The sequence below is a fragment of the Pongo abelii genome, chromosome 11, assembly GCF_028885655.2.
Source record: "Pongo abelii isolate AG06213 chromosome 11, NHGRI_mPonAbe1-v2.0_pri, whole genome shotgun sequence".
Taxonomy (NCBI): domain Eukaryota; kingdom Metazoa; phylum Chordata; class Mammalia; order Primates; family Hominidae; genus Pongo; species Pongo abelii.
The window spans coordinates 56742670-56770216 of NC_071996.2; the positions used below are offsets into that span (position 1 = coordinate 56742670).

At 35.3% G+C, this 27547-nt stretch overlaps 1 protein-coding gene across 11 annotated transcripts in view; it reads left to right on the forward strand.

Moving 5' to 3' along the window:
* GALNT13 (polypeptide N-acetylgalactosaminyltransferase 13) overlaps window positions 1-27547 on the forward strand; it is a 580804-nt gene that overhangs the window by 462543 nt on the left and 90714 nt on the right. The window lies entirely within an intron of this gene.

Here is a 27547-nt window from a genome sequence, read left to right on the forward strand (position 1 = left end):
GCAGAGGTGCATAATGCACTTTGGAGAAAAGAAATTAGACCAAAGATAATACGGTTGTAAAAATTCTTTATTAACTCATTAGGCAAATGTTTACCAAGCATCTACTACATATTAGGCATTCAATCATGGGCAAAATCAGACCCACATCCTGCTCTTACACTCTGAATTTCATTTTCAAATACATTATACTAGTGTGGATTTCTCATAGTTTCTCTTAAAATATTTCAAAACCAAGAATAACTAATATGCAGTTGGTATATCTATCATTATCTTCTGTCTTCTACATAGGATGGTTTCTCCAGACTTTCAGGTTTCCCTTAGTCTTAACTGTAATAATATTGTTGTATCATTGGTTGTTTCTAATTTGGAGGAACTTTGGATAAGTAACAGATTTTTCTTTCAGTGACTCAAAAAAACAATGGGCGTACTTTAGGCTAGAATTAAGAACTCTGTGATGTGCTTTAGTACTTGCCACCCTCTGTTAAGAACTGTGTTGGCCAAATGTGATATTTGAAATATACTCGTTATTTGGAAGGAAATTGCTGGAATTTTAAAATATAGTTCTTATAGAGACATGTTTGATTGGAAATAATTAAATGAACATAAGGAATAGCATTTGCTGTGAAGTTTTACAAAGAGTTTTAATATTGAATTGTGTTCAGTTCACACACAGAAATGGGTGTCTACTTTAGTGACATGGATATTAAATGATTAGGTTTTTTCAATTATTTAAATTCTGATTTCCAAGGAATCATTTGAACAGCTTTTAGTAGTAAGAAACTTTATTTTGATAATCAATTTTGGTTCCTGAGCTTTCTCTCTCTGTATGTGACAGATTTTCTCAAATTGATGGCTTATTTTGCAGTGAGTGGCTGGAAAGGATTTTATGTTCAAACTGCTAGAGGTTTATCAGCAGGTGAAATATACTCTCAGTTGCAATGCATGTTTTGTAAATATATATTTTATGTTTTCTACCACAGAGGTATTTTGCAGGTGTATTAGGTCATATTACACAAACTGATTTTTTAGTGTCTATTCTAATTCTGTCTTCAAAATGGTAGAATGGAAAGAATCACAATGTTGTATATGGCTTTCAAATAATAGACTCTGACATTTCCTAAGACAGCCAGGCATGGTATTATTTCCATTGGCTGTGCAGATCTCTATTGCTCCAACTCTCTAACTTGGTCAAAATACGTTTCCCTGATTCTTTATGTTCTACTTGCATCTTCCTTAATCCTCTTTTCTCATCCCTCTTCATTTATTTACTTATTTACCTTTTAGAGACAAGGTCTCACTATGTTAGGCAGAGGGCCTAGAACTCTTGAGCTCAAATGAACATCCCGCTTCAGCCTTTTGTGTAGCTGGGAACTACAGGTGCATGCCGCTGTGCCTGGCCCTCCTCATTGATAAGACATACATATATTCTCCAAATGCAATGTAGGAAAATTGTTTGGCTCTTAATGTCACTTCACACTGAGTTTTCTTGATGATGACTTCAATTTAATAAAATGTTTTTTTAATTCATTTCTTTATTATTCCATGTGTTGCCTGATGTAATATATTGCTGTTGATGGTAAAAAGGAATTTTTCTAAGTCTCTTCCTTTTCTTCCATAGCTGAAGAAAAATCATTATACCATCATCCTAAATTTAGATTCAGAACTAGTCCCACATTAAATTCACATTACAAAGTTCATGGGACAAAAATAAATATGTAAATGTTATTGAGTTATTGCTTAACCTAAAAAGATTAGTGTAAAAATACATAGTATCCTCCCTTGGTAATGATCTAACATTGAACAACTAATAGTTTACCAAATATCCTTAACACATTTATCAGATTTTATCCTTCCAATAATAGTTAAGTTAGACAGTCACAGATATCTTTGTTCTTTGTGTGTGTGTGTGTGCCAGCGTGCTGCGCATGCCTGTATGTGCGTGTAGTATGTGCATGTATATGTGTACATTTATGGATATATTCATATACATAGATATTTTAGTCATAAAGATAAAATTTCAAGTCATAGACTTTTGAACTGACCCAAGAAGGCACACATATAAAATAACAAACATATCAAGGGCTAGAACTCAACATTTGTGTATCTTGATTTAAAGTCTGCACTAGCTTTTTTTCTTTTCTAATAAAATATACAGGCATGTACAAAGGAAAAAAATAAAGATCACCCACAATGCCCGTATGAAAAAGTGTTCACTTACCCAGCAAATATATTTTAAATTCCTACTATGCCACTTTGCTACTAGAGAGAGCCATAGTGAAATGGGTTAAAAAAAACTATGCTCTTGTATAGAGTTTACATTCTAGTGGCAATGATTTGAATCGCTAAAATGTGCAATATACATTAAGTGATAATGTGATGGAGAAAAATGAAGCTGCTGAGATGGAGGTGTGGAATGCAGTGTTAAAAGATCCATAATCAGGGAAGGCCTTGCTGGGAAAATAATGTTTAAGCAAAAAACTTTGTTACAAAAAAAAGATAGTATATTCCAGACGTAGGTGGGACTGTCATGCTTGAAAAATATCAAGGAGACCCATGTGACTGCAGCAAAGCGAGAAGTTGTGGAACATGAGGTCAGACGACTTGGGGAAGAAGGAGGAGAGGAAAAGAGGCACACAGGCCACTGACATAGGGCTTTGTAGGACACAGCAAGTACTCTGGCATATTTTTCTAAGAAAATTATCTCCTGTTCTGGAAAAAGGAGTGACATGATGTAACTTAAGTTGTAAGAAATCACTCTGAATCCTCTATGGAAAATAGACTGTAAATAGCTGAGGGTATAACATCAAGATCAGTTGGTCTTATTGCGATAATCCAGGTGAGAGATTATGATAATAGTAACAGATGTCATGAAATGATTGTATTCTAAATATATTTCCCAAAGATAGAGCCAAGAGCGTTTGCAGGTTGAACAGATATGTGTTGTAAGACAGAACATTTAAATATGACTCAAAGTTTTGAGCCTGAACAAACAGAAGGAAGATTGGGATAGAAAGACTTGGGGAGGAGACTGATTTAGGAAGAAGATTGAGTCTAGTTTTGGATGTGTTCAGTTTGAGATGTATTCATATAATAAAAACTCAACGTCTTCATTTGAGTGGAATGCAGGGTTTAGGAAAAAAGTTCAGGTTGGAGATATAAACTTGGGATCCATCAATGTTTAGATAATTTTAAGGTCAGGGCACACTGGATGAGCTCACCAAGAGAATGGAGGTAGGAAAAAATGACCTAATAAGGGTTGAGTACTGAGGTAATTCAAAGATACTAACAATAAAAGAGTTAATTCACCTCTCAAAAGGTGATTGAGTTCTTAAGTCAGCACATAAGAAAGACAAACTGTAAACATTAATCTTAAACTCCTTAAATCACCTCTAAATTTCAGTATATGTGGCTTGGTTTATACCAGAGGTTAACTATGGCCGTAGAACAAATCCAGGCTGCTGTCTGCTTTTGTTTGTTTTGTTTTTTTTATGGCCTATGAACTAAGAATTCGTTTTACATTTCTAAATGATTTTTTAAAATCAAATTAAGTATATTATATCAAAATTCTATCAAATTCAGATTTCAGCGTTCATAAAAAAACTTTAATTACAACACACATGCTTATTTCTGTGTTATGTATGACTGTCTCAGCTCTACAACAGCAAAGTTGAATAGGTACAACAGAGACTGTATGTCTCACAAAGGCTATTTACTCTCCGGCCCTTTACAGACAAATTTGCCAACCACTGGTTTATACAATTTTATACAGCTGTATCTATATATACCGTAAAGTGTATTATATAATTGTGTGTGTGTGTGTGTATGAGATTTCTTAGGGTATTTAAGTTTTAAAATATTTAAAGCATTTTTTTCTTATGGAGCTCACTGTTTCATTTGCCTGAGGTAAACTCACTGTTCTTAGTACCATATTTGAACATCTGTTTACCAAGCACATTGCAAGCATTATATTTAGTATGAATTTGCCACACTCATTTTAGAGACAAAGAAGGATCAGAGAGATCAAAACATTATGAAAATACAAACTTGGGTGGATCTGGGTTTTACGTCTGGGATCTCTTTTACTTTACCACAAACCCTGCCCTGCCCTTTGGAGCTAAACATGGGGGCATCAGCTCTCGTTCCAGCCAGGTCTCAAGGAAGACACCAGAGACTTGGAGGATATTCTGAGATTTAGATTTGAAAACTCAGTGAAATTAGTTTTAAAAAGAAAATGTTAAGGAATTGTTACCTGCCTCAAGAGATTGGAGCTATCTGTTTAGGGAAGGGGAACAACTTAGTAAATGTATATATTTGCTTATTCATAAACTTGTTTTAAGAAAGTGGTTGTTACTGGAGATAAAATGGTGAATGACACATTAGGAAAATTTTTCAAACTGGCAAGCAAACAAGCAACTTCATTATGCAAGAGATACAAATAGGATGTGATCTCATAAGGCTATTATACAATAGAGTGCTAGAGCTTTTATTTTTTAAAGAGTGTATTTGAGTATTCACTACTAACATTTGAAACTTACATCAAGTCAGTCAATAAACTACAGGCATGCCCCTGTCCAGCATGCCTTTTGTTGCAGTTTTTTTTTTACTTGAAACTTACCTATGTTGAACTTGAAGATCCAAGATCTTCTTGAATATGTGATCTCAAATCATGGCTGTAACATTGATACATACAGTGAATCAAGTTCATCCCTAACTACTGATATAATCAGAAAAGGACAAGAGTCCTTCCAGGGATTTTGGTTGCATGAAATGAGGTAATAGATTAAGAAAATATTTAAAAAAAAACTTTATGAGCTATTCAAGCTTGGGAAGATAGCTGCTTTGACTGTTTTTACTGTGACTAATTGAACCCCTAAGAAGAACATTTTGCATGTTGAGAGGATATGTGATTCTGTCACTTGTGTCTATTTATAGATAGAATATTTCAGCAAGTGGCACCTTAGTGGCTTGGAAATACGAATACAGCTCAAAAGAGACACTCTGTTCTCTCTCCTTGTGAATCTTATGACCCATTACTTGATAGAATGTTTCTAAGAAGGATTTCATGTATTCTGTCCCTATGATCTTTACAAATTCCTTAGTAGGTAGTGTCATTAACCTCAGATCTAGAATTTTCTGCTTTTAAAACACAAAAGACTGTTTGCAAATTGCATAATCACATAGTAGGCATTTACTAAATTTAAAGAAAATTAATGCTACATAGTTAACAAATAGAAGGAGTTCTTGCCTGTTAACTCGCCTGACAAAGACTTCCAGTAAACCATTATGTTGTTGTTCTGTCATCCTTTTATCTTCCAACTAACAAATAACATTCTGACAGTGTTAAAGGACATCAGAATTTTTCTGCAGAAAACAGCCTTGAGGCTGACATCAATGCTTTCACAAAGGAATAAAATAAAACTGGTGAAGATACTAGCTTGACATCATGGGGAAAAATTGTTGAAATGGATTTACGTCTAAATCCATTATCCCATTTAATCTTTGCAAAAGACCCTGTGATGTAAGTGTTGTCTTCATTTTTCCTATGAAGATTCCAGCTTAAGGTGGTTTAATAATGCCTGTGGATACATAATTAAGAAATTGTGGAGAAACAACAAGACCTAGGTCTTATTCTAGTTTTTGTTCCCTTTAAATGATACAATCTTGCAATATTACCACCCCCACAACCAGAAAATCTAAATTCTCTTATTTCTAGAGCGTCTCATTATGCCATCACTATTAATCACGAATTGCACGGGTAACAATTAGTGCGAATAGAATTTAAGAAAGGTATATTTTGAATTCTAGATGGAGGGAGAGAGAAGGAAAGATTAATTTTGAGCTTTTAGAAGAGTTAACTGGGAATTGTTGATGGGATCCATGCCCACTGGAGGACACCTTAGGACTCCTCCAAGCACTGCGTGGCTAAAAATAGGGGCAAAAATATGAGAAACTCAGAATATGTGGCTGTTGCTGAAAAACAAACTCCACATGCTTTACAACTTTATCTCTAATTAGAAATGCCTTAGGATCCACTATATGGGCAATTGAGACAACAAGGACAGAAATTCTTAGGAGCAGCTTTTGTATATCTCCTAAATAAGGCTTTGAAAAATACCTTAGATAAATAAGTGCTTCACTCCTAAAGATATTGTTGATTAATGAGTGATTCATTCTTGCCACTGCTATTCTTTCTTGACCTCTTAGTAGCCGGAAAGTTCATAGTAATCCTGAAACACCTAGAGCAAAAGACAGGTGGTCCCTGAGATCAAGAATAACCTCACAAAAGGATTCAAGCTCACCAAATGGTTCAACAGTTTTCCATGTTCCCCAGGTTGAAGGTTTCCTCCTTAGAAAAAGCAGCCATCATCTAGTAAAGTTGTTGCTTAAGAGAACATTCTGTGATAATGAAAATGTTCTATAAATTTACACTGTTCACTATAGTAGTTACTAGCTATACCTGGCTTCTGAGTGCTTAAAATGTGCCTAGATTGATTAAAGAACTGAATTTTAAATTTTATTTACTTTAAATTTAAATGTAATTACTTGGACAACACAGTTCTAGAATAAAGAAAGGGTGATACGCTTGACCCAGAGCATACCCTAAAATTGAATTGCTTTTGAGACCCACTGAGGAATGTTTGAGTGATACAAACTCCTAATAATTATAGAAATTCGGCCTCTTCTGGGAACTCCACTAATTCTGGAATGGAAATCCTTGGAGTTAACTCATAACTATAGGCTCAGGTACAAATGCTCATTTCTATTGTAAAGACTTTCAGGTGAGAATTTCCAGACAATCATCTCATTCACTTCTTTAGCAATCAGTAGGACCTTTTATTGTAATATTCTCAAGAGAATAAAAGCTAAAGAAAACATTTGTAGATACTATCTTTCGTCTTTCTACCGCATCCAAATTATCCTAAACCTCTATTCAAAATTTCCATTTTATCCTATAGTAACACTCCATTCCTATAACTGAAGCTCATGTATTAATATTTTTACTACAGTCCAGCATCATACAAAGTATAGAACCTTTAGTCCTGAGACTCAGGTTCAAGCCTAGCTCAAGTCTTTACTGGCCATCTGAATTTAGGGTAACCATTTAACCTTGCTCAGTTTTAATATTATCTGTAAAAGGGAAATTATAAATATATATATATATATATCAGAATTATTGAAGGAATTAAATAAGATACATATTTATGTATTTATTTTAAATAAGATAAATAAATGCTTTCCAAAACTAGATAAATAAAATGCTAGGAAAATGTCAACAAATATAATTACTGTCAACTATCTGTCCTCTCTCTCACAGACTGACCCTTCTTCCCATTTCTAAAGTTATATCCTGATACAGTTTGGCTGTGTCCCTACCCAAATCTCATCGTGAATTGTAGCTCCCATAATTCCCACATGTTGTGGGAGGGAGCCAGTGGGAGATAATTGAATCATGGGCATGGTTTCCCCATACTGTTCTCATGGTAGTGAATAAGTCTCATGAGATCTGATGATTTTATAAGGAGTTTCCTCTTTTGCTTGGCTCTCATTTTCCCTTGTCTGCCACCATGTAAAGTGTGCCTTTTGCCTTCTGCCATGATTGTGAGTCCTCCCCAGCTATGTAGAACTGTAAGTCCATTAAATGTCTTTCCTTTATAAATTACCCAGTCTCAGATATGTCTTTATTAGCAGCATGAGAACAGACTAATACATATCACTAGTAATATCCTATATTCACATAGAACACTATATTTACAGTCTGCTTTTAAATATAAGATACTGCATGTATTTACTGCCTAATGTCACCTAGATTCTCTCTAGACCCTGGTCAAATAGCCGTGCAAATTATATCTTCTAGAAATATTCTGAAAATAGATTTGATACATAATTGTTGTACACAGTAAACAACCGTGGGTTTCATGTGTTCTCATCCTGGTAAGAAAATTTTTGTCAACTACTCCAAAGCTGTTAATCTAATATCTAATTATTTTAAGTAGCAATTCCAGTTAAAAATAATATAACCTCATGCAGAAAATTTGAAAGTTAGGGAAAATACAGTGCTAGAAAGTTAGCATTTCATTGGGCATCACCACCAGCAATAATGATTGTTAAAATAATTAACAAGTAATTCTATTATTTAATATCTATGCTTGGATTAATAAGCTCTAGAGATTTTGCTTTGTTTGCTTAGTAGTTATATTTCCTCTTCTATATACTCTGCATCCTTGCTATTGCCCATTTATTTGTCAGGACCTTAGTATATTGATTATCAATTCATGGGAGCACATACTGCATAAAAGATGATGATACCACTTGATCTTTCATGTTTGTTATAATATTTTATTCCCAATGCCTTTTTAAAGCTTTTAACATAAGTTGAGGATCTAATTTTAAAATTTTTATGTACTTAAATCTGCAATTATGTTTCTAATTTTTTTCTTTATTTTGTAAATTATCTGCTCTCCAATAATTTGACCAATTGTCAGATTTGGTCTCTCCATACCAATATGTCACCTGTAGATTTTGTTTTTTCTCAACTGTCTTTGCTCATAATATTGGAGCAAATACAATTTAGAGCTCAAATTGTCAGGGAAAGTCATAGAAGGAAAATGTTTGGTCTTTTCAATTCTGCCCAGCTTGAAATGATGGACAAAGTTTATAATCATAGATTTTCAGTGAAGGCAAAAGGGACTAGCCACATACTGCTGTAGGTGTGTGGTATGTGTGACCTTCTTTCATGTTCAGCACAACTCTCAGAAGTAGTTAGTATTCTTATTTACATGGTAAGAAACTGATGATATGAGGGACTAAGTAACATTCTAAGATCATACTGCTATAAATTAGTGGATCTGGCTTCCTTATCCAGGTTCAGTTGGCTCAAAGTCAGTATGCTTTTCCCTGGACTGTGATATTTGGAAGCCCACTTACCTTATCAGAAGTGTTTTTAAAAAATCAAGTACATTCATATTAATGATTCTGTAATAACCACTAATTATCAAACTTTACTAAGAAGCAGTTCCTGCTTAAGACCTGTCATTGTTTACCTTATTTGAGATTGACTATAATTCTATAGCATTGTGTTATATCCCTGTGTTAAAGATTAGGAAACAGAAGCCCAAGGTCACAGAATTATCAAGTATTGGAGAGAGGCTTATAACCTTGGTCTTGGTTCTAACTCCTGGCCCTTAACCACTGTACAATCCTGCCTCAAACTACTGTGTACTGTGTCGTACTTTAAATGACTTCCCAGTCATTTGAGAGTGGGAAGAACCTACCCAAATGAATGGCTACCCAAACAGCTTCTTTAGCATATTTGTTAAATTAGGCACTTGTTATATACTCACTTCCATTTGAATAGTGTTAATAGTGCTTAATAGTTTCTCGGTGTTAAAGTGTGCTTTGGTTGGTTGGTTGGTTGGTTTTAAGTATACTTTCTATTAGTCAGAGATTAGAGTCAAAAGGGAAGAAACACCCACACAGTCGTAGGTTTCCTGGCGTGTCCTAGAGCTCCTTTGAAAAATGTGTTCATTCCCTCCTGACAGGAGCACTGACCCTGAAGTCTGTTATATTCATAACAAAGCCACGGCATCTATTTTATGTTTGGGGCTGGTCCATCTCTAATGTGCTATCACTTGCTTCCCAAAGGTGCATCCCAGCAGGGGAATCTATTTGAGGAAGTCCCAATGTCATTTTATACTAGATGGTAGGAAAACCTTCACAAAGTCCTCTTCGTCACTGTTATTCTACAAGGTCCTGGAAATGCACTTGAATATCTAGCGCTCCGGAGTTTGCATGTTATTCAGAGGTGAGCATTCAGGATGAAAGCGCATAGTCAGAATCAAACAGAGCCTTTCCAGAACTTTTTAAAGGGTCATGGAAATGAAAAGACTAGTGAATTCTTTCAGATAATTCTGCCTTTCTGCATTTCTCACTAGCTTTTTAGAAATGAACACTGAAATTTCAAGATAACATTTGTTGCAGGTTCACTAAACTACCTTAAATACCAAATTATTTAAAATTACCACAACATTTAAAAGATTGTAACAACTCATATGTGCTGTATTAATCAAATGCAATTTTAGAGAATACCAAGAATGTCTCCACAAATGTCCACATGAGCAATCGTCAGTAAACAGGCATGTATAATCCAAGGAGAGAGCTATAAAGCAAGAGCCTAAGGATCTACATTTGATTATCATCATTAATAATTAGACACATAATTGATGGGATATGTCATTAGATTTACCCTGTTAAATTTTCCTATCCATGAAATGTGGATAAAATACAACTGTTTTACAAGAACATTGCAAGGATCATCTAAGTACCACCTAAAATAGTTTAAAGCACTTTTTAAATGAAAGAAACTAATTTCTAGGTTTTTCTCCTCCCTGACCAAAATATAAATGAACAAGCTATAAGTTTTGAATCATCAATATATCCCTTAGAAACTGGAAAAGTCAGAATGTTCTATTGCATAAAATCAAATTATTCACAAACAACATTGCTGTTAGGTCAAACATTAAAGCTGCCACAAGTCATCTTTTAGTATGTGGATGAGCATGGCAATTTACTATGATATCATTCAAATTGGGAAAGGCCCTAGAAATGGATGTAAATCCAAACCCTAGGTTGACACAGGTGCAGAGAGAGAAGCCAGGAAGGGAGGAGATGAGCATATCCAGAATCAGATGCTGGGATGATGTCCAAGCCAGTAAACAGATGTAATAACCTAAATCTCTGGACACTGATAAATAAGTGCCATTCAGGCCCACAGGCAACGTAAATTGGGTCCAGTGTTAAGTAACTCAATCTTCTTGCACATGTTTGCTGAGCATGGCAATGCTGAATGGAAAGCAGAAGTAGGACCATATTAGAGGAGTCCAGTGGAAGTATCAGGAATCTAGCCATTAGACTGTGCAGTTCAAAAATAGATGTCAGTTCTAAGTGTTGCTAAGAGCAAGGCAGGATTTTGGTAACCTAAAGTCTATGGGATTCAAAGACAAAAGAATAAACCAAAGAAATTTTTATCAAAAATATAACGTTAGTTCAGAGTGAGAATAGTAGTGACTAGTTTATTCATTTGTGCATTCAACAAACATCCGTTAACTCCTGTGAAGTTTAATATTGAGTGTCAACTTGATTGGATTGAAGGGTGCAAAGTATTGTTCCTGGTTATGTCTGTGAGGGTGTTGCTAAAGGAGATTAACATTTGAGTCAGTGGACTGGGAGAGACAGACCCACCCTCAATATGAGTGAGCACCATTTAAATCAGCTGCCAGCACAGCTAGAAGAAAGCAGGCAGAAGAACGTGGAAGGACTAGACTGGCTGACTCTTCTGGCCTTCATCTTTCTCCCATGCTGGATGCTTCCTGCCCTCCAACGTTGGACTCCAAGTTCTTCAGCTTTTGTACTCTTGGACTTACACCAGTGGTTTGCCAGGGGCTCTCGGGCTTTCAGCCACAGATTGAAGGCTGCACTGTCAGCTTCCCTACTTTTGAGGTTTGGGGACTTGGACTGGCTTAGTTGATCCTCAGCTTGCAGACAGCCTATTGTGGAACTTCACCGTGTGACTGTGTCAGTCAATACTCCTTAATTACCTCACTTTCCTGTATATATCTATCCTATTAGTCCTATCCCTCTAGAGAACTCTAACTAATACCCTCCCTACTATGTGCAAATGAATATGCTAGTTTCAGGAATGTGTGGTGGGGGAAGGTACAGTAGCCCTCATATGCTCACAAGGGTGAGCAGAGGGCAATTAGCATTGTGTAGCAGCAGTGGAAGGCAGTGGCGACCAGGCAAAAACTTAAGAGAACTTCACACTTGAAGCATGTGTTCAGTAATAAGTAGAAACTAGCAGTTCTACTTTGAGAAGAATATTTAGAGCAGAGAAAATGTGTTTTTAAATGCCTGTTTTATTGGAGAACAGTAAACCGTAAACAGTTTGGTGTTGATGAAGATTAAGGTAGGTATGGGAAACGCAGTGGAGCTGGTGGCAGGGTAGTTGGGGACACAGGATTTGCAGCTGCAAAGACAGGAAACTTACAGGTCCGTGAAGGTTCACGTGTGCCATGTAAGAGCTTCAGTCTGCATCACGAAGCACATGAGGAGGCCCTGAAGGACTTGCAGCAACAAAGAATGACTTAGCACTTTGGCTGTGATTCAGTCAAAGCTTTGATGGCAAGACCATGGAATATCTTTTGGAAATGGTGTCATAAAGCTTGATTTTATTATGTTGAAGGATCTCAGAGTGAGTAAAGCTGAATTTCTCATTTGGAAATATGAATTAACTTTATCATATTCTTCTTGCATCTTGTTGATGTTTGCCGTTGTGAGCTTCAAGAACTGAATTGAAAAAAAAAATGCAATAAAGACCAGAGATCTGGCCGGGCAGGGTGGCTCACGCCTGTAATCCCAGCACTTTGGGAGACCGAGATGGGCGGATCACGAGGTCAGGAGATTGAGACCATCCTGGCTAACACGGTGAAACCCCGTCGCTACTAAAAATACAAAAAATTAGCCGGGCATGGTGGCGGGCACCTGTAGTCCCAGCTACTCAGGAGGCTGAGGCAGGAGAATGGCGTGAACCCAGGAGGCGGAGCTTGCAGTGAGCTGAGATTGTGCCACTGCACTCCAGCCTGGGCGACAGAGCGAGACTCTGTCTCAAAAAAAAAAAAAAAAAAAAAAAAAACCAGAACTCTATTTTATGAGATCGCTCTGTCACTTGTACACAATAAATTTTGTATAAGACCATATCGATCTATGTATCTATCACAAGGAATAGTGTAGGTTCTAAACACTTTGATCAATAAAACAAGTAGTTTTATATATGCATATAAAAAGGAAGAAATAAAACATATTAAGCATAGACTATAAAAACTTCACCACAGGTTTCATTTTTCTTTGAAACAAACTACTAGATGTTTTAGGAAATCTAATTTCATGTGAAGTTTTGCTACATTTTTGTTCCATGAGGAAAATTTTTCATTCATACTTTTTCAGTGTCATTTGATAATAATACAAACTAGTTCATATATTCTTTTAGAGAATGTACTTACACAATTTTATTTGGTTGCAATGTTCATAATATGCTACCAAAAAATTAGTATCCCTTTTAATAAATAATTTGAAGTTCAAGGAAATACCCAGTATTGCTGCACCTCCCTCAATCCCATTTCTTTACATGAACTGGCCTCATCTGTGCACTAATAATAAAGCTGAACCATGGACATGCCACTGCAGTTGGCCTCCCATAGCTCTGCACTACCTGTTTCTGTTCCGGGACAGTTTATAAGATTATGCCAAGACTGGTTTCCCCCAAACTTGTCTTTGAGTCTCAGGTAGATGAAACAGGTATTTACTTTCAGAAAAGAAAAGTCCATAGCTATTTATTGAATGTTTGCTAATATTGTTAGACACAGTTCTAGGTGCTGTTCATGCATTATCACATGTAAGGCTCACAACCCATGAGGTAGGTACTTTTATTACTCCCAGATTACAAAGGAGAAATTTGAGGCTCAGACAGGTGAAATAACTTCTCAAAGTCACCCACAGAAGAAGCAGTTGTATACAGTGAGCTTGAATTGAATGAAAATTAGTCAGGCTCCATAGCTCATAACTTGCCAACACCACATTCCTCTTAGACTGTGGTCAATACTATGAGAAATGTTTCCCACACTACATAAGTTTCTTCAATGTACCTCCTAGGGTAAGTACTTTCAATGTGCCTCCCACTTAGGGTACCTAGTCAGTGTCCTCACTTACTGTCTTTCAGCTGTCTACTGAAATTTAGCCTCTCCTTGGTTTCTGTGGAATTTGGCAAGTCCAGTGCAGTGTCTAACTGGGACCATCTCCTTTTGGCAGCATCAGGTTAGGCTTACTGTTAGTATCCTCCAAACTTGTTGCTCTGGTTTGCTGGCAGCTGGAGTCTAACTTTGACAGTTACTCAGAAATGGAGCATTGGCCTTTTTTCTCTAGTGACTCGGTAGTTCTTTGAAGAAAGTCGTGGGAAGATTATGAGCTTTACACTACAATGACCTGAATGCAAACATCAACTCAGCCATTTATTGTTGTGCAGCTTTTATCAAGTGATTTGACCTCTTTGAGCCTCAGTTTATCATCTATATAATGGATATTAAAATATATATCTCATTAGGCTTTTTGTCAATTTAAATTAAATAATAGAGTCTCTCTATATTCATGGAACCCCTGTATAGTTAGCACTCAATGAACCTGCCTTGTTATAACTTTAAAAAAATTATATTCACTTAAAAAAATTGGGTATAACTGAGGTTTACATATGATGTTATGGGATACACATAGATAGTAAAATGGTTATTACAGTGAAGCAGACTAACATATCCATCACCTCACATAGTTACATGTGTGTGGTGTGACAGGAGCAGCTAAAATCTAGGTATTTAAGAAAGATCCCTAATACAATACAAATTTATTAATAGTCCTCATGTTGCGTATTACATCTCTAGACTTGTTCATCCTACACATCTGCTACTTTATATTCTTTGGTATCTCCCCATTTTCTCTCCTCTACCCTGGACCCTGTTAACCCTAGATTTTTTCTGTAAGTTTGACCTTTTTATTTTAATTTCACATGTAATTGAGATCATATAACATTTTTTCTTTCAGTGTCTGGCTTATTTCACTTAGCATAATGCCCTCTGGGTCCATCCATGTTGTGGTGGATGGCAGGATATCATTTATTCTTGCTGAATAATATTCCATTGTGTAGGATGGGTATATATACGCCACATTTCCTTTATCTGGTTGACTTTGGTTGTTTCCATATCTCGCTATTGTGAACAATGCTGCAGTGAACATGGGAATGCAGATATCTTTACAAGGTAGTGATTTCATCTCCTTCAGGTATATATCAAGAAGACGGATTGCTGGGTCATATGGTAATCTATTTTTAACATATTTAGGAACCATCATACGGACTTCCATAATAGCTACACCAATCTACATTTTCACCAACAGTGTATAAGGGTCGTCTTCTCTCTACCCCCACCACCGTTTGCTATCACTTGTCTCATTGATAATAGCCATATTAATGGGTGTGAGGTGATATTTTATAGTGGTTTTCATTTGCATATCCCTGATGATTAAACATACATTTTCATATACCTGTTGGCATTTTTATATCTTCTTTGGAAAAATTTCTGTTCAGGTCTTTTGCACATTTTTTAATTGGGTAGTTTTTCTGCTATTGAGTTGTGAGGGTTTTAAATTTTGAATATCAATCCCTTATCAGATATGTGGATTACAAATATTTTTCCCACTCCGCAGGTTGCCTTTTTATTTTGTTATTTCCTTTGCCAAACAGATGCCTTTTAGTTTGATGTAGTCCTTTTTTTTTTTTTTTTTTTTTTTTTTTCTGTTGTAGCTGAGCTTTTGGTGTGATATCTAAAAAATCCTTGCCGTGGCCATGTCAGTTTTTCCTCTACGTTCCCTTCTAAGACTTATGGTTTCAGATCTTATATTTAAGTCCTTCGTTCATTTTGAGTTGTTCTTTGTGGCTGGTGTAAAATGGTGGTTCAATCTCAATTTTTTTTTAATGAATGTGGAAACTCACTTTTGCAAGCACCGTTTATCAAAGAGACCACCCTTTTCCCCATTGTGTTCTCTTGGTGCCCTTGTTGAAAATTAGCTGATCAAAAATGTTTGGATCTATTTCTAGGTTCTCTTCTATTCCACTGGTCGATGTTTCTGTTTATCTGCCAGACATCATACTTCATGATTTTAAATTATTATAATTTGTAACCTTAGTTTCTCACAGCAATTCTCTCTACTGCTTCATCATGTCAGGGTTCTTCGACTCGAATGCCAGTGTTTCTATACATAGAATTTCCCATTGTTTTCTCTGACACTAACTTTCTACCTGACTGGATTTCTGCCATTGCCTGCCATAACCCTTCCCAGTCAGAAATTAGATTCAGTTGGAATTGAATCACAATCCATTTAATTTTTACCTTTTCTCTTGTGGACTGATTTTGGGCTTACAAATGACCTTAAGCTTTTTAGACCCCACTCAACTGCTATTAGAATACTACACAGCAGCTTTGTCCCCATGCCCAGCCGCATGTTTTTCCTCTTCCCAAGCTCAGGTTGTATAGCCTGTAGATATTCATACCTGACCAAGTACTTTTGGATGTGCCATCTCATTTAATTTTTGCAGTAATTCTGTTGAAGAACTGTAAAACGTCACATGAGATAACGGAGACTTGCCTTTTAAAAATATTTAGTTAAACCACCTGACATGGCTGATATTTGGATATCTTTGACCTACAAAAACAATTTCTTAGGATTCAATCTAATCCTTCCTTGAATATGCAAGATATGAGTTCTTAGTTTTAGTTCATGAAGTACATCAGCACAGGTACATATAAATGTCACACTTCATTCTGATACTGTATTTGCCACACTAAAATGAGGAAAGTCATCTTATGTTTTCTTTTGGCACAAAGCACAGGATTCCAAGGGACTAATGGTGTCTTGATGTCAACTGGCACAGCATGAACCCAGTTCAGCTTGTTGCTTCTCTTCTGGAACTCTAAAGCTAAATTCCTGGTCATGCTAAAGAGCTTCTTAGATCAGATCTTCTTATATAATCTTATTTCCATTAATACTTATTCAATTGCTCGTTCAGTATGAGGACTGGTAACATTTTGTGAAAATATATAGAACTTTGTACTGTAGTAACCTGTATATCCTTAGTACAAGGCCTGACACATAGTAGCTGCTTAATAAATCTTATGACTTATTACATAAATTAAAAGAACTAATGAATCAGGCACTACTTAATGGCTAGTGTATATGTATTGTACTTTTGTACTTTTATTATGTAAAATACTTGTATATCTACTATCCTGATAAAAATAGGAACCTGAAAGTAAAGATTCCCGAACATCAGTTGTGTCTATTCAACTCTGTGGTTATTTCCTCTGAGATTTCATGTTATGTAGGACTTTAATTTTCTCAATAGATAAAGTAACAAATACATCAATGAGATCTTGTGCCTGGGGCACTTTATTTTAAAGTTTCGGCTGGACGCGATGGCTCATGCCTGTAATCCCAGCACTTTGGGAGGCCGAGGCGGCTGGATCACCTGAGGTCAGGAATTCAAATGAAGCCTGGCCAACATGGCAAAACTCCGTCTCTACTAAAAATACAAAAATTGGTCGGGTGTGGTGGTGGGCATTTGTAGTCCCAGCTACTCGGGAAGCTGAGGCAGGAGAATCACTTGAACCTGGGATGCGGAGGTTGCAGTAAGCCAAGATTGCGCCACTGCACTCCAGCCTGGGGAACAGAGTAAAACCCTGTCTCAAAAAAAAAAAAAGGTTTTAAAGTATTTTTATTGACTCTTAGAAGTACTTCCTAGAACTTCTCAAAATTCTTGAGAGTCTCAAAAGGTTTTCTTCCTAAATGCAAGAAGTTATGATTATATTTTAATTAAGCTCAAAGCTCACTTTTAACATGAAAGAAAAGTAGTTTTTGCACAAACACGTTTTCACTGAGGTTGTGACCAAAGATGCATGGAAAAGTACTACAAAGATAGTGTTCATGCTTTAATTTAAAAAAAACATTGGATGCCTTTAACCTTCTTTTTAGGATGTCATTGCAGAATTAAAATAATTTATAAAACCTAGTTGGTAAGTGTGATGTTTGAGGAAAACAGAAGTTTGTAATCTGTATCAAGCCAACTGTCCATATATTCTCCATATTGAGGTGAAACGCCCTAAATGATTTTCAGATTTGTGAGGATTTCTTAAATATTTTTTGAGACATCCTAACAGTGACGTTACCTTTCCGCTATCCTATCTGTGTATAAAACAGTACATTTTCCTCAAACTTCTCTTGAAAATTTGCAAACATATAGCAGTTGACTGAACTTCACAGTGAACAACTGTATACCCAAGCACCTATATTCTGCTATTAATATTATATATAGATTTCAAAGCAAATTGCAGACATCAATATACTTCAATACATTTAATACTTAAATATCTGTAGCACCAGTTAGAGTTAATATTTCTATAGAAGTTTCTTCAGGTGAAATTTATATACAATGAAATATATAAATCTTAAGTAAATATTTGCTGAGTTTTGACAAATGTATACAATTGTGTAAATAAACACCCTGTTCAGAATACAATATATTACCATCACTCCTGAACATTTCCCCATGCCCTTTAACTGACAATTTCACCTTCTCAAGGGCAGCCATAACTCTGATGCTTTTGCATCATTGATGAGTTTTGCCTGGTCTAGAACTTTATGCAAATAGAATCTTATGGTAGGTACTCATATCGTAAGGCCTGTTCTACTCACCAATTTTTTGAGACTTATCTGTGACATTGCATGTTTCAGTAGTCTCTTTCTCTCTATTCCATAGTAGCATGCCATTGTACAAATATATAGTAGTTTATCCATTTTGTCTTTACTATTTATTTTATTATTTTTGATCCATTTTGTCATTAATGGATTGACCAACTTAACATATATTTCAGATATTTTCATATAAGATAAAAATCTCTCAAATTCCTAATAAAATGCATTACAATTATTTAAACATAATTTAAAGTAATAAAGTATGTAAAAACTTCCAAAGGTTGAAGGTACCATGATTTCTGCATAGGAATGGATACAAGAGACTTCTGGTTAGATAAATGTATGCAAACTGATCATTCTTTATAATGCTGGTTCTTGAAATGTTCATGTGTATTTGGACTAATTGTTATTCATCTCTGTATTCTGGTAACCCTTGAAATACAGTAATTACTAGTCAATCATGGACTTAATTTTTTGGCTTAGTTGTTTGTTTATACTATTGTTCCTGGAAGAAAATACCACATCTTTCTTAATAAAAACTGACGGTGGTGGGGAGGGGTTCCAAGGTTTTAAGATAAGACATGTTGAATTGTAGGCACCTAGTAGGTGTTTAGGATTCGTTTATTGGTACTATTGACAAAGGCTGCAAATATCTTGAAACTTCATCATTTGTATAGATTGACAGTAAATCCCGACTATTTTATATAATGTTAATTATCTTCTCTCTTTAGGCAAATGTAATTTATCTTAAGCCATGTGAGATGAATTGCAACTCTAGTTGGCATTGTTTGAATAAAAACTTAAGGGGTATATTTCAGATTTTGCTGAATGATACCCCAGAGTGTATTTCATATACTACAGTGCAATCCATCTTTTAAAATCTCATATCATATATGCAAATATATATATGCATATATGATATAATAAAAGCTTATTGTAGAGCTGGGAAAAGTAAGTCATTCATTATCATTACTGCTAATATGTGTAACTGATAACCCCAGAGTTTATTTATAAATGTAGCAAGTATTTCTCACAGCATCCACAAGACAGTTTTTAGTTTGAGAGACTGCATAAAATGAGTACTTTCCCAACACCCATTTAGGCAAAATTATCCACTCAATAAAAATGTTCTAGAACTTTGCACACTTGTTCTGAGGTCGGATTGTTTTTGATAATGGACTGTGAGGTCATGTTTTTCTCTTGTACCAGTGTACCAAGAAGAGGATTTAAATTTTCTTAGTGACAGGAATCTCAGTCTGGGCCTTCTGACTTTCTTCCTGCCAGTATCTTTAATTGCCATGTGTTCTTATTGAGAAGAAAAGTTGTCATCAGGTTCCCTTTGATATTAAAATGGTTTCAAACACCTCAATTTGATTTAATTTAGGTCTGATATTACTAAGCCTCTACTAAACACAATTTCAAATGATTTCTCTTTGATCACTATTCTATTGGTGAGATAAACTTCTCAGAAGTGGCTTAAAATCTCTTTGCTTTGTTTTTTGACAAAGTTATCTACAGATTTGCCCATTAGCTTTTCCTATTAATCAAGTTAATTTAAATCTAACTGCTAAGTAGGTTTTCCTTAGAACTCTTTTTAAAAAAACTGTTGAAGAAATGTGTCTCTGGTGGATTATTCTGATTTCCTAAACTCAGACTCTAAAATTGTCTGTTTTCAGTTAAGAGTCTGAGAATTGCTAGTGTTCAATTTGCTCAGATTGGATTTTAGTTATGAGAAATCTAGACACATGGAAAAAGTGCTTTTTAATCAGTTCTTGAAATCAATATAGCAATAAAGCAATACATGAGAAATAAATTATTTTGAAAAAGATTGTACAGGGTGGATGTCACAGAGTGTTCTACATGAATACTCATTTCATATCTTGCATGAGGTACTTTATCATTTACACTAAATTATTCTACTTAGGAAACTTCATCACTGGCACATCTTTTTGTAAATAACTACCTTTCCTCAATTTTATATGTCCAATATATTCTACTTTAGGTCAGTTTTTCCCAAACCTCTGCCATTAATTTACTTACCTTTTTATTACCTTTGCCATATTCTAATCCATATTTATTTGTTTCTTTAAATTGATTTTCCATCTTCTTATACTTCTAACTGAGCCTTAAACTATAAAACTATATGTTGCATATTTTTCAAATGCACATTAAATAAATACTTTGCTGTTAGCACATAAATTGATAACCATGTAGTACCTATAGTTATTATGTCTTCCACTAGACTAGATACCATAGGTATCTGTTTAGGAAAAGCTTTTGGTTGTCTTACATGATCTATATAAATATAGATATTTGATAATACCTGTTTTTATTAACCTGAAGATTGATTGAAATGAAATAAAACTGTGGGAACTTAGTGTATCAAAAAGAACATTATATGTGGTATTACATGAACTGGAAGATCTATCTTCTAATTGCTTTTGTACCTCTTGCTTGCAATATAGTTTTGGGGACGTACATTTCCAAGGTCAAATCAGTTGCTGCATCTACACATTAAAGACATAGAATCATTCAAATAATCTCTAAGATATCTTTTAGCTCTTAACTTTCTAGGAGAGTCAAAAATTCTTTGTAGCACTCTTGGATGACTTATTTGGGGTAATATGTATTCTAAGTTACATTACTGTTCTATTTTGTAATTAAAATATTTTGTATTACTGATGAATATTAACCTTTAATTTTCATATTTCATGTGAGTTGTCTTCTCTTTATTAGAGTTAGATGTTTGTCCTGGTGTCCCAGTTCTATTCCCACTTTCTCATTCGACTACATGCATGGTGTAAGAAGTGGGGTGCTGCTGACATTTAAGGCATGTAAAAAGGCACGCAAATTATTTAGCTAGCTGAGTTTAGTCACTAGCAGTTAGTAATCATGAGCCATTGTGCATAGTGGATGACAACTGCAAAAATACCTGACTTGTATCTTTCCTATGACATTAGGCAAGCTAATCAAATATTCTGATCCTCCATGTTGTCATCTGAAACAAAGCTTCATTACTGAAGGATATGGGTCAAGGGATGACTGGTCATTCACTGGGATAGTCATGATACTCATTTATATCCCAGTATCAGTCACATTTGACATTCAGCTGGAGTGATGGCAGATGTAGATAACATCGGTCTTTCAGTGTATGCTTCATGGAGGATAATGATGGTTTGCAGCTATTATGTTCAAATGGGCCTTAGAAAATAGCCTAGTAATTAAATGACTAAATCAAATAAAACTACACATTTTAAAATTTCTCCTTTATTTAAACTTAGCAAATTATATTTTTGATCTTCTATACTGAGTTTCTGACTTACTCATCTCAGCACAATTTGTGTATATCCAAGCTTTGAGTGGAATATGCCCTTCCAAACTATAGTACTTCTATAGAATGTGAATATTTTTACACGTTGCTTATGGAACACTCAACTTCTTGAAATTCTCATCTGATTTGCTTTGCTCTTACACAAATTACATGTGCTATACATATATACATTGAAACAAAGCCACTTTTCCAAACAGCAAGTTCTCTTACCATGGAAGTGTGATCCAGTTATCTTTGATATTTCATTCCTCTTAAACATCTTTTAGCAACACACATCTTAGAAAGTGTTGTCATCTTTTATAAGGTGATATATTTTAGGTGAATTTTCATATTTCCAGAAATCTATTTTTTCTACTCTTCACTAAATGAACTCAGAGTTGGTTACTCATACTAAATGCTCTGGCTAAACATCAATGAACAGAAATCATTTATCAGTCTAAACCAACTTTATATGCATTTATAGAATATATTCACTTTCATATAAAATTTTACAATTCCATATATATTAAAGCACTATCTAGACTCAAAATCACTAAATTTGAAGTTTCTATGCAATATAATAACTTCTAAAATGGGAGGTTTATACAATACTACAAAGGAAAATCATAATTGGACCTTATGGGTTTTATTTGCTTTTTTGATTTTTTTTCTTTTCAGGATTACAAACAATAAGTCTTACTGTTTTTCAAATTATATCCTTATTTGCTAATTTGATTTACAAATGCGCATGATCTTTGAGCACATTTTCTTTGCATCATTCCAATGTTTACGCGGCTAACAACTACTTAGATACTTGCCACATACAGTCTCTAGCTCTTTGTTTGTGAGAAGCTATAATGGAAAAAATGTGTGACTTGCATTCATAGTACTGTGAATCTGTTCACTCACTGAAATTCCCTAAAAACAGAACCTGTTTTCAGCCATTCCTTATTTCAATCTGCATTCCTTGTCTGAATAACTATAATAAAATAGGACAAAACAAATTTTGATGGGCAATTTCATCGTAGCCCATCTGTTCGGTTATGCTGGGAGGCAGGAACCTAGTCTTATCTGTCCTGCTGTTTGCAGGGCTGTCTTAATAAAGTTTGGTAAATCAGAACTACAAGGTATTTCATTTACTTCTATGTGTATTCCTGTGTTTTGACTTTCCTTCCCCTGCCCTTCACAGTGGAGTTACGGCAGGAATCTAGTGGCATCAGAGATAGGAGTCTAAATGAGGTTGGAACTAGACCAGGTGTCCTATTCAAGGTAGTCTTGAAAATAGAGCACCAGCGGGACAAGTCCCAGGTATCCACTAGGGAAAACTGAGATTCAAACACTAGGAAACCAAATATATACTCCAAGTTCAAATGACAAGCATGGAGAAGGGGAGTGAAGATGGGGCTGGTTAAAAACCTAGGAAATTTGAAAACAAAAAATAAAAATACAAAACACAATTTGGAAAGATGGGTTATGTAAAACAATTGGAGCATGAAGTGAGTGGTGGGGAAGAAAGTAAAGTGATCTTGCATAGATAGCCTAATTTCCCTACATATTTTTCATACTAAACACCCAAAAGAACACCTTATTTTGGTCTGATATTTAAGTTATGTTTATAAAGATTTTATTGAGCAGAATGTGATCAACACTGCTGGTATTACAAAGCATAGGGGAATATTGTAGATTAATTTGTATGATGTATCCATATATGGTTTATATGCATATATAGCATAAACGCTTCCTTCAAGATTGGTATATGTGTAACCTAAATTAGTCTCTAGTTCCAATTCTGATACTGTTTAAGTATGTAACATTGGCTAAGTTATAACATTTCTAAAATGTAACTAGATGGTCTATAATTCTTTCAGCCAAAACCTTTTGGAGTGATCTATGACTTGGTGATTCAAGGCTGAATATTTGGAATCAGACTGTCCTGGATTGAAATCCTAGCTCTCCTGCTTGCCAGTTGTGTAAACGTTATCATTTTGCTGTAATACAGTGTATTCTCTAATCCTCAAATCCCTCTTATATAAAACTAAAAATAGTATCTATCTCATAGGATTGCCCTTAGATTTAGTGTAAAGCGCTTAGCCCATTTCTGTCACATGGTGAGTACTTAACAGATGCTGCCTATTACTATTGTGTGATTCCATACTGATTAGTGAAAGAATCATATCCACTTAATTTCTGGGCCTTTGAATGTCAAAAACTAGGCCTGTGTCATTCTAATAAGCATGATTCAGCTTTTTAAATCAACATTATTCACCTCAGTCTTAGGCAGTGATTCCTCATGCTTGAATTTTAGTTCTGGCTTTCCTAAGACTTCATAGTTTAGCTTCTGGCACTCTTTCCAAGCCTTATTTATTTTGGAAAACTAGTATGACTCATCTCTGAAGGTAACTGGCCCTTGACTGCCATACTTGATTTAGTTTGCCCACAGTTCTTGGTAAAAGATCCTGCTACTACTAAGCCCAGTCCCATGGAATCAGCACTAACTAAGCTATTGCTTCAGACATAGAAGAGTAAAGAACAAAGAGTAAAGTAGACAATGAAGATAAATAAACAACTAACTGTCCACAGGAACTGGTGGCACCCTATTTTCACAAAAGAATTGGCATTAAGAATTGGAATGGTCCTTGGAAGTTTCTATTCTAACACATGTTTTCAGAGTATAAAAAATGATCACAAATTCTACCCCCACCCCCACCCCACCCCACATCAAGAGGTGAGTCTATCTAGTTTCTCGCTTCTTCAGTCTGGACTAGTCTTATTACTTGCTTTTCTGACATACGTGACATAGAATAAAATAGAGTAGGTTTTGATTCTCAGACTGAAGATTTGTATATTTCTTCTCTCTCTCCCCCACCCCCACCTCTCCTTTCATCTTTTCCTCTGTCTCCCTCTTTCTCTTTTTCTCTCAGAGAATGTTTAGCATATGAGCAAGCCAGTTTAACCTATTGGTGGGTGAGAGACCATGTGTAGAGAGGGTCCCGTTCATCCCAGTCTTTCTAGTCAAAGTCATCTTAAACTAGCCAACCCCCACCCAACCCAAAAGCTCTTGCCAAATGCAAGAGAAAACTTGATACACCAGAGGAAAAAATAAAGCCCAGCTAAGCCCAGACAAATTGTTGACTTACAGAATTATGAGCTTAAAAAAAAAACTGGTCATTGTTTTATGCACTAAGTTTTGCGTAACTGCTATACTAAAGCAATGCATGAATCGCCTCCAAAATACTGCCTACAAGTGGCCAAATAGCTATTGCATTAAGGAAGAAATTCTTTCTCCCCACATTCATTTTCATGAGTGAGGATACTATATGGCTCAATAATTAGTGTAGGTCAACCTTTCAAACCCTTTAAAGTATTAAAGTAATTACATGAGTTTTCATTATAACAGATTTAAATCACAAATGAAATTGTCAGTTTATTTTTGAGTTACCAGATTCCTTACACAGCTTTTACAGTTTCATGTACACACTGTTTTGCTTTCTCATTTACTTTAACCCAGAAATACTTTCTAAGCTTAAGTGCATTCAAAACTTGTTTTTTTCTCACCTGATTCTACTGATCTCTGGGATTTGTTATTTTCAGAGTCCATTATTTGTTTTTCTAACTTTTTCTCGCACTGTATTACCTTTGTTGGCTTAAAAACCCAATAGGCTTGGTAAGCCAGATGTATGCCTGTCCAACCAGCGTCCCCCAGTTTGAATCACTACTCTTTCATCTTCCCTGCCTTCCCAGTATGGCTTAGATGTTCTCAAGCCTTGGCTTGCTTCCAGTCTTTTCAGAACAGTATTCTGAATTATGTCTATAGCATTTGTTTAAACTTTCTTTTGTGGAGCGGGGGGAAGCTCAAATGTTCTGATTATTTATTCTGTGGATTTCTGCAGTGGACCAGTGAGGATTCTGCCTGTCATAGTTATCTCCATCAATCCATCAGCTAATTGCATGACCTTTTCTTAAAAATGCAATTTTGTTGCAATCACTGTTCTGCACACTCTGACCCATTATGGTGATGAAAGAAAATTAAACCACATTCCAAAATATGAAAAAAAGCAAAGAACAGTATGATGAAATGAAATGGTTATGTCTATATGCTAAAATGTAAATGTGGGCAAATTCTTTTTCTGTAGGGAGTTTTTATGTGAAGCTCTTTTGGAATAAATATAAAAGATAAGGACTGGAGTTAAATGGAAGTGTTGAATTGACTCCCCAGACCTATGCCTTCCACATCATGTTTATGCAATTGTGTTTTTAAGTCAATGTCTATATTCATCTGAAAATATCACCCAAGTGCTTTATCCCATCTACAAAAAGAATCATATTTGAGAACTGCTCAGTGGGTAGGCATAGACATCTCAATCCCTGTGTAGCCTTGACATGAAACTATCTAGGGGTTCTAAAAAGCAAAAGTCTCCAACATATACCTTTCAATAATTATATTTTGTGTTAAGAACATTAAAAATCCATCATCCTTGAATTAAAAATTGCATGAGCTAAAAATCACACAGGTTATACATTGAATGGAATAAAATGAGAAGTATATTATATTGACCAGAGATAAGATACTGTTGTATTATCCTTACAGAATTTAAATGAAGTCATAATTTCTATTTATAGGCAAGCTATATGGTATTGAGACAAGGAAATAATTTACAACTCTTATAGTTATCAAAAGGTTATTTCAAATTTTATCTCATGGAGTTAAAATAGAAAATTTTAAGTTAATCTCACTTTTGGGAGTGTAATAGTGCAACCTCTTTGTTAGCAAGAATATATTTAACCTAACTGTATAAAGCATTAACACATTGTGTAATATCACTTATCCTGTAGGAAATCATCAAAATCTGATGATTATGGAAGACTGGCTTTACAAGTTCAAGAGAGAATATCTCGACTCCAGTAAATTCCATCAAGACTGAGAACAGTGTGATGGGCAGTTAGAAAGTATAACAAATGCATATCCTTAGGCTGCTTTCTAAGGATATCAGTGAAAATGAAATCAGACCTTTCTTAAAATGCTGTTTTCTAACAGTATTTTAGAAATAAACTTTTAATCTGTTTTCTTATATGACTATTGAGTATTGTTATCCTTCACTTTTGTTGTTTTGTTTTCTGTTTTGTTTTGTTTTGAGACGGAGTCTTACTCTCTCCCAGGCTGGAATGCAATGGCGCGATCTTGGCTCACCGCAACTCCACCTCCTGGGTTCAAGCGATTCCCTTGCCTCAGCCTCCCAAGTAGCTGGAATTACAAGTTCCCGCCACCATACCTGGCTAATTTTTGTATATTTAGTAGAGACGGGGTTTCGCTATGTTGGCTAGGCTGGTCTTGAACTCCTGACCTCAAGTGATTCGCCAGCCTCGGCCTTCCAAAATTGCTGAGATTACAGGCGTGAGCCACCCCACCAGACAGTTATCCTTCACTTTTTATGTACATTTGCATTCTTATACTTTTTACAAAAATATAACTGAGCCACCTCACCAGACAGTTATCCTTCACTTTTTATGTACATTTGCATTCTTATACTTTTTACAAAAATATAACTGAGCCACCTCACCAGACAGTTATCCTTCACTTTTTATGTACATTTGCATTCTTATACTTTTTGCAAAAATATACCTGAGCCACCTCACCAGACAGTTATCCTTCACTTTTTATGTACATTTGCATTCTTATACTTTTTGCAAAAATATAATTAAGTGCCAGTTTAGCACCTACTAGACAAACTAGTTCAACATCGTTCAATTTTCACAAGAAAATTAGAATCTCACCTAGATGGGGTGATCTTTCCATTCTGCTCTTTTTTCTTTTCAAATAAGTAAAATCATTAACTTCATAGAGGCTTTATTTATCCATTTATCCTATTCACTGAACACCTTTACCAAGTATGT